We start from the raw sequence: 8,021 nt of genomic DNA, 5'->3' as shown, positions 1-8,021 counted from the left end.
GATTGCATAACAGTGTGCAACAAAAAATACCTGATTTGTGGCAAATGGGGGACTGGTTTCGCCACCCATGACAATGCACTTGCTCACGCAGCCATCTGAGTGTGCCAGTTTTTGGCCAAAAAACCAGCATGGCATTCTTGCCACACATCCTGACTTCATTCCATGCAACTTCTTTTTGTTTCCATGAATGGAGAGGGACATGAAAGGAAAGCGATTTGACAACCTAGAAGCTTAGAAAGAAACAAAGGAGGTGCTATCAGCCATCTAAACAGATGAGTTAGAAAAATGTTTCCAAGATGGAATTGCAGATTTGACAGATGTATTAATATAATGGAGAGTACTTTGAAGCTGATAAGGTTGTTTTGTAAAAAAAATTTAATACATAGCTTGGGGGGGAAAAGTTTCGGGGGTTTTTATGGGGACACCCTCGTATTTTGGAAGTTGTCAAGGAGTTTGTTTTTCTCGGATCACAACCAATTCCCCTGGAAACACCTGTCAGGAAATCAAATGTTGTATTGCCTTGGTCAGATCTGCGGCCAAAGACCTCTTTAAAGTATTGAAAAGGACAAATCTAAGGTGCACATGACCTAAGCCTGGTATTTTCAGGCAGGCATCAGACATACCTCCAGGGTCCATCCTTCTTTGCCTAATCTGACACCAAGTCTGCCTCCCATGCCACTGTACATCTTTTCTGGGTTCGATAATGTGTTGAAATGGCCACACAGAACTTACAGACAGTGCTCACAATTAAGGCAGTGTATTAGGAGAGTCACTAGGTTACCACAAGTCAGCAGCACATAAGAATACGGTCATTGCCTCTGTCTGATCCTGTTTCTCATTCACATGGCCCTTCAGCCTTTGCCTCCGTGGGCCATGAAGGCAGCCTGCCTATCACTCTCCCATAGTTCATACTCTCGACCTCATAGACGGTGTCAGTGCTGCTCCTTTGAGTCTCTGCACCATAATACTGATAGCTCTGTCCTCTGGCCCAACCATTTCAGACAGATCTTGAAAATACTCTTCCAAGGTCCTCAGGGTTGCTCTCTGTTCTACTGCTTTAGAGACGACTCATCGTTAATAGACACAGAAAATTGACCAGTCCCCTCTTAGTGTTCCACCAGCCCTATTTGCATAATCTCACCCAATCATGTGGTGAGAGTTACAGAAACTGGATAGAAGAGCCATATTAAGAACTTTCACTCCACCACATATATATGCTGCAAAATGCCACAAGAACATTAAAATCCAGCAGCATAGAGCCCTTTTATATAGGGAAAATAATAGCCAAGGTTTTGCTAGGTTATGGATAAGTCCAAAATTAACATACAAAACTTTAAATTTATTTTATTGTTTCTCTAAATGACTATTGCCTTAAATCGTTACCCCTTGGTGAACTCTAACTTTCTGAAAGTATAAGAGAATGGCATTTGCATTAGCTTCTCACAGTAAGTCAGTATCTATAGTAATGTGTTGAGAACTGTCATTGGACCTATTCTGTTTTAGACTAATGGAAGTGAAGGTTGCTTTCTGTGTGCCTCCATGGGTGTGTGTTCCAAAAGCTATAATTAGTTGAAATAAATCTGGAGTATTTAGGGCTCCTTTAGTTATCCTTGATTATTAGCAGAAATCCTGAAACAGAATCCATAGTAATGAGATTCTTAGGAACTTGAACAGAGTAGAAACTGAGAAGGCAAGCATAAAGTGGACATCGGCAGTGCCGGGGAGAGGACACTTTATAAGGTGACTCTACTGTTACCTTTCGCAGGAATACCGTGGGGTTTTCCCTTTCAAAGCTGCTTGGAGTAGAGTGTCGAAGGTCGTCAGTGTGGCTCTGGCAGAGTGCCATCGTTGCTTAGTAATGTTTGGTATGAGCCCAGGATCTGAGAGTGGCGGCTCATATAGCACGTATTTCTCATTCCTGGAGAGTGTTGCTTATTGTTCACACAGAAATGCCAGTATACTAGTTGCAAAATTAACTATCCATATATTGCGAAATATTCTTTCAAATTCTATGGAAACTCTTATCTAGAAAACAAAGAGACTATTAATACCAAAAAGATAAATATATTGAATAGGTGGTAATAGATTGACATGTTAAAAAAAAGTTATTAAAGTGTTTTTTTGATAGTTTTATAATGCATCTTCAAGTCAGTTAGTATCTGAAGAACCCTAGAAAAATGATGCTAGAGCTTCCTTCAGCCAACTCGTTTATCTCAAGTTATCATTCTGTAACCCTTCCCCGATCACTGAAGGAAGAGTCTGGGTCAGCAGTGAGCAACATATGGGCCCAGGGCTTCACTCATTGGCTTGTATTTCATCTCGGGAATCCATCTTACATGAGAAATTGGGACCCTGATGATATTAAATGATGCCAATTCCAGTGGCCATTAGCTGAAAAATCAATCTAGCAGGGAGAGGAAAACTTAGTAGTTGGTTTACATTTTAGCCCAGATTGACAACCTGGAAATTGACAATTTTTTTTTCTTTAGTTGGTTGTACCATTTAAAAATCTAAGGTATTTTCAATTTTTTAAAATTGTGATACAGTATAGTCAGACCTTCATCTGGATAAACTTTCACAAATACCATGTAACCATCAACCTGATAAGATTCAGAACCCTCCTCCAAACTCACTCCATCAAGTTGATTCCAATTCATAGCAATCCTATAGAAGAGGCTAGAGCTGAGCATATGGGTGTCTGAGGCGATAAATCTTTACAGGAGTAGAAAGCTTCGTCTCTCTCTCCTTTGGAGGGGCTAGTGGTTTTGAATTGTTAGCATTTTGGTTAGCAGCCCAATGTATAACCAACTGCACCACCAGGGCCTCTCAGAACCTTCCTACTGCTGTAGAAATCTCCCTTGTTCTCTTTCCCTGTTAGTCCCCCCAGCCCAGCCGTTAGTCTGACATATATTGCCATTAATAAGTTTTGTTCTTGAAAGTCATAGAGATGTAATGAGGTAAGAGATGTTATTCTGTATCCACCACCTATTGATCATTACATTTGTGAGCTTTGTTTATGATTACATTTTGTGTTGTTGTTGGGTACTATCACGTTAGCGCTGACTAACTTACACGACAGAGCGAAACACTGCCTGGTCTTGTGCCATCCTCATATTGTGACTGTGTTTCATCCCACTGTTGTCGCCAGAGCGTCAGCCCATCTTACGGTCATCTTTTCTGCTGCTGACACTTTCTCCAGGGACTGATCCCGTGTCCAAAGTGTCTGAGGCAAAGCCACCATCTTTGCTTCGTGGGAGCATTTTGACTGTACTTCCAACACAGATTTGTTGGTCATTCTGGTAGTGCATAGTATATTCAATACGTATTCTCTAATTCAAATGTTTCTATTCTTCTCCAGCCTTTCTTATTCATTGTTCAGCATGTATGCATATGAGGCAACAGAAAATTCTTCTTGTAGCAAATTTAACTGATAGAAAATGTCATTTGATTACTGCTGCTTCCATGGGCATTGGTTGTGGACCCAAAGAAAATGAAATCCTTGACAACTTCCACTATTTCTTAATCATGATGTTGTGTGTTGATCCGGTTGTGAGGATTTTTGTTCATGTTGAATTTAATTCATAACTCAAAGCACTGCCCTCGAGTCAATTCTGACTTGTAGCAACCATGTAGAACAGGGTAAAACTGCCCATGGGTTTAGGATACTAACTCTTTATGGGAGTAGAAAGCCTCTTTCCCTCCCACAGAGTAGCTGGTGGTTTTGAAACAATCACCTCATGGTTAGCAGCCCAGCTCGTAACCTATTATTGCCATCAAGGCTCAATTCATACTTACGGATGTAATAGTTGATCATCAATAAGTGCTTCCAGCCCTCTTTCAATAAGCAAGTTTGAATACTTCAGGTTAATAAGTCTTCCTCCCATCATGATGCTGCTGTTAATGTAGTCCAGTGGTTTTCAACCTTCCTAAGGCCGCGACCCTTTAACACAGCTCCTCATGTTGTGGTGACCCCCAACCATAACATTATTTTTGTTGCTACTTCATAACTGTAATTTTTCTACTGTTATGAATTGGGCGACCCCTGTGAAAGGGTCATTTAACCCCTCACAGGTTGATAACCACAGTCTAGCATGTCAGATTATTTGCTCAGCATATTGATTAAGAATGGTGAAAGGATTCAGCCCAGATGCATACCTTTCCTGGTTTACTACCATTTTTATTGAGAAAAAGGTGTTTGCAATGAAGAAGTCGCTCCTCTTGCAAAATTCTATAATTCAACTTCCAGCTTCATTTCTAAACCAAGGCCATATTTTCTGACTGTTGCTCCTTCTTGTTCCCAACTTTGGATTTTCCAATTCTCCAGTAATTATCAGTGCATCTTGATTGCTTGTTTAATCAATTGAAGATGGAAAAGTAGATTTCTGCAACCCATCACTAGCTTTAGTGGTTTGTACATATATTTAAATAGTAGTATTAACTGAACTTCTTTCTAGGTGTATTGCTATTATTCTGTCGAAGACAGGATACTTCAAGAAAAATATCTTGTACTTCAAGATAGGTCTTGAAATGTTTTTTGTTTTTTCCAAGATGAATGTGATGCTATTTCTCTTTGATTTGTCGTTCCAGGCGTAGTAGTCCATAATTGTCTGATTCAAAACGGCCACTGCTAGTCCATTTTAGCTTACCTAGGATATGAATCTTTATGTGTTCCATTTCTTTTCTTGGCAATGTCCGATTTTCCTAGATTTCATAATTTGCACATTCCACATCTCAATTATTAAGGGGTATTTTTGCAGCTGTGCTTTGTTTTTTTTCATTTTGAGTCCTGCCCCGTCAGCCAGTGAAGATCCTGAAAGCTTTATACCATCTACCTCACGGTTGACTTTACTTGAGGAAGCAGCTCTTCCTTAGTTGCATTTTGAGTCCCTTCACATCTGAGGGGTGCATCTTGCAGCACTGCATCTAACTATGTTCTGCTGCTAGTCATAATCACTCAGAAGTGGACACGCCATTCCTTCCTTGAAGTCTGTTCTTTATCAGAAGTTTTACTGCAGCCTGTTCACCCTGGGAGACCCCACTGGTTTTTGAAACTACTGGTGACATAGCTTCCTGCATCACAGCACGAAAGCCACCACAGTGAATGAGACAAACTCAGAGACAAGTGGTGGCTTTTCCTATAGAATCTTTACTATTGTGACGTGAGGCTTGAATTTTTCCTTCAGTTCTTTCATCTTGAGAAATGTATGTTCTTCCTTTTTCCAGCTCCAGGTCTTTGCACATTTCATTTTAATATTTTGTTTGCAGGAACCACCCTTTGAAACCTTCTGCTTGTACTTACCTGGCAGAGGAGATACCATGATCATGAAGGTGGTTTTCCCAGGGCGAGGCTTATCCATAGCACTCCTGGTGTGCTGACCCCTACGATGTCCCCAAATGTGGGAAACTCGACTGCATCATTTGTGGTAGTCTAGGGGGACTGCGTTCGCAATCTCCCCTGAAAGAAAAGGAAAAAAGAAAGAAACCTGTTCATGCGATTGACTTCATCATTTCTGCGGTCCCCCTTAGCTGCTCCACATTTAATAGCAAGTCCCATTATCTCTTCTGACAGCCACTTCGGTCTTTCTTTCTTTCCTGTGTTTTTAATGATGTGTCATATCTGTTCTTGAGATAGTCTGTAAATTAAGTGGGTTTGCCTGAAAGTTTTACTCCCTGGACAAGTGGAGGAAGTACATACTCAAGGTGTTTTGATTTCTTTCCAACCAAGGGTCGCACATTATTGCACTGTATCAGACATTGTCCCACTACTGTTCTTAAAGTTTCACTGACTGGTTTTTATCAGGAGTAGTTCGCCATGTCCTACTTTAAAAAAAAATCATTTTATTAGGGGCTCATACGACTCTTATCACAATCCATACATACATCAATTGTGTAAAGCACATTTGTACAGTCATTACCCTCATCGTTCCCAAAACATTTGCTCTCCACTTAAGCCCCTGGCATCAGCTCCTCATTTTTCCCCTCCCTCCCCACTTCCCCCTCCCTCATGAACCCTTGATAATTTATAAATTATTATTTTGTCATATCTTACACTGTCCGACATCTCCCTTCACCCACTTTTCTGTTGTCTGTCCCCCAGGGAGGAGGTTATATGTAGATCCTTGTAATCCGTTCCCCCTTTCTACCCCACCCTCCTTTCGCCCTCCCGGTGCCATGTCCTACTACATAGCCTGTCTTAATCTGTAAACCTGTTCACCATGGCTGGTCATCCAATTTGAAATACTGATGGCCAAGCTTCTTCCAGGATCGTAAATAACTACATTTCATAAAGTGACAGACAAGTAGTGGTAATTATACATAGTGTTCTGTAACTCAAACTTTGTTATAAGTACTTATACGCACACATATATATGTGCATTATATATAAACTTTTTTTTATAAGTTTTAGAGCTCAACCTTCAGGAATGAGCTTTGTTCACATTTAAATGTGCCAATGTGGGTATCTCGTGAACAAAGATACTTCTGCATAGCCAGAACAGATCATTCCCACGTTAGGAAATCAACATAAATACAGCCATACAGTCCAATGAGTATCACAGGGATGCTATACCTTTCTCAGTGCATCCCTTCAGGAGATATGTGTTGGCCCATACGACTACTGGAGAGGTTGACTTCTGGCTTCTGATTTTTGGCTATCTGCCAAATAACTCCATTTTAAGCAGCTTTCTGTTCACGTAATGGGTTACTATGTTGTGGAGAGGTTGGCTGAGCTTGTGCCAGTATCTTGTTGCTCTTTAGATCTGAAGCCATCAGCTGCAAGGATCCATTGGCAGCTGCTGCCTGAATCAACCCCTGTAGGCCAGTTGCTGAATAGTGGTTATGTTTTTGTTTGCTTCTATCCTTCTTTCTTAACACTTAGGAGTTGGCCTGTTACTATATCAAAGAGCTTTTCCTTCTCCCCATTAATTGTTTTATTAATATATTTACTTCAGTATGAACTTATGGATTCCTTTTATATTCAATGGATAGCAATCTTATTTTTATACTCATTTGTTCCTAATTGGACCTGTAGGAGCCCCTCACGCTGTCTTGTATCTTTTTTAAATTTTTTATAAATTGTTTTAATTGGGGCTCTTGCAGTTCTTATAGCAATCCATACATCAATTGTATGAAACACATTTGTACATATGTTGCCATCATTTAAAAACATTTTCTTTCTACCTGAGCCCTTGGTATCAGCTCCTCTTTTTTTCTCCTCCTTTCCCCGCTCCCGCCCTTGTGAACCCTTGATAAATTATAAAGTATTATTGTTTACATATCTTACATCTCGTGTGTTTCTGACATGCCCACTTCATAAACAGAACATTTCCTATGCTCTGGCATGATAAACTATTCTTTTTAATTGGTAGACTAGAGAAACCCCAATTTTGAGCTCATCTTTTCCATAATCCCTTAGCAACATTAAGTATTCCTCTTCTTTTTGCTGGAAATCCTTGGGCAAAGATTATTTTTATTCCATATTTGGAATTTGCATATAATTTGGGGGGCTGATAGACACATGACCTTGGACAAGTTCTTAGCTGTCTCGGTTTCCATTAAAATGGGCGTAATACCATTAAAATGGGCGTAATAATACCTTCCACAATGGTTTGGAAGATTGACATTGCGCATGCATGTACATCTATCTGCGTAGAGGTATCCCTCACTTTATTGTGCTTTGTCTTATTAAACTTAACATTTTTTACAAATTGAAGGTTTGTGGCAGCCCCCCATGGATGGAGCAAGTCTCTTGGCACCATTTTTCTAATCTTATGTGCCCACTTCATGTTTCTGTCATACTTTGGTAATTCTCACAGTGGTTTTTACTTTTTCGTAATGCTGTTGCACACTTAATAAATTTCCAGTCTAGTGTAAATGTAGTTTTTATATGTGCTGGGAAACCACCAAGCTAGTGTGGCTTGCTTTATTACGATAGTCATTTTATTGCAGTGATCTGGAACCAAACCCACAATATATCTGAGGTATACCTGTATATATACATACATACTTAGCCATATGTGCAC

General features: G+C 40.0%; 1 non-coding gene across 1 annotated transcript; it reads left to right on the top strand.

Moving 5' to 3' along the window:
* Positions 1-5,291: 5,291 nt before the first annotated feature.
* Positions 5,292-5,458, top strand: LOC115869054. Its single transcript, XR_004045965.1, has one exon. It is a non-coding gene; the product is annotated as a U1 spliceosomal RNA (small nuclear RNA).
* Positions 5,459-8,021: the final 2,563 nt, after the last annotated feature.

This window comes from Echinops telfairi, unplaced genomic scaffold (genome assembly GCF_000313985.2).
Source record: "Echinops telfairi isolate 266 unplaced genomic scaffold, ASM31398v2 ScPeMD7_1;HRSCAF=3_0, whole genome shotgun sequence".
NCBI lineage: Eukaryota > Metazoa > Chordata > Mammalia > Afrosoricida > Tenrecidae > Echinops > Echinops telfairi.
The sequence above is the reverse complement of the archived record's forward strand: the minus strand, read 5'-3'. Positions and strand labels throughout refer to the sequence as shown.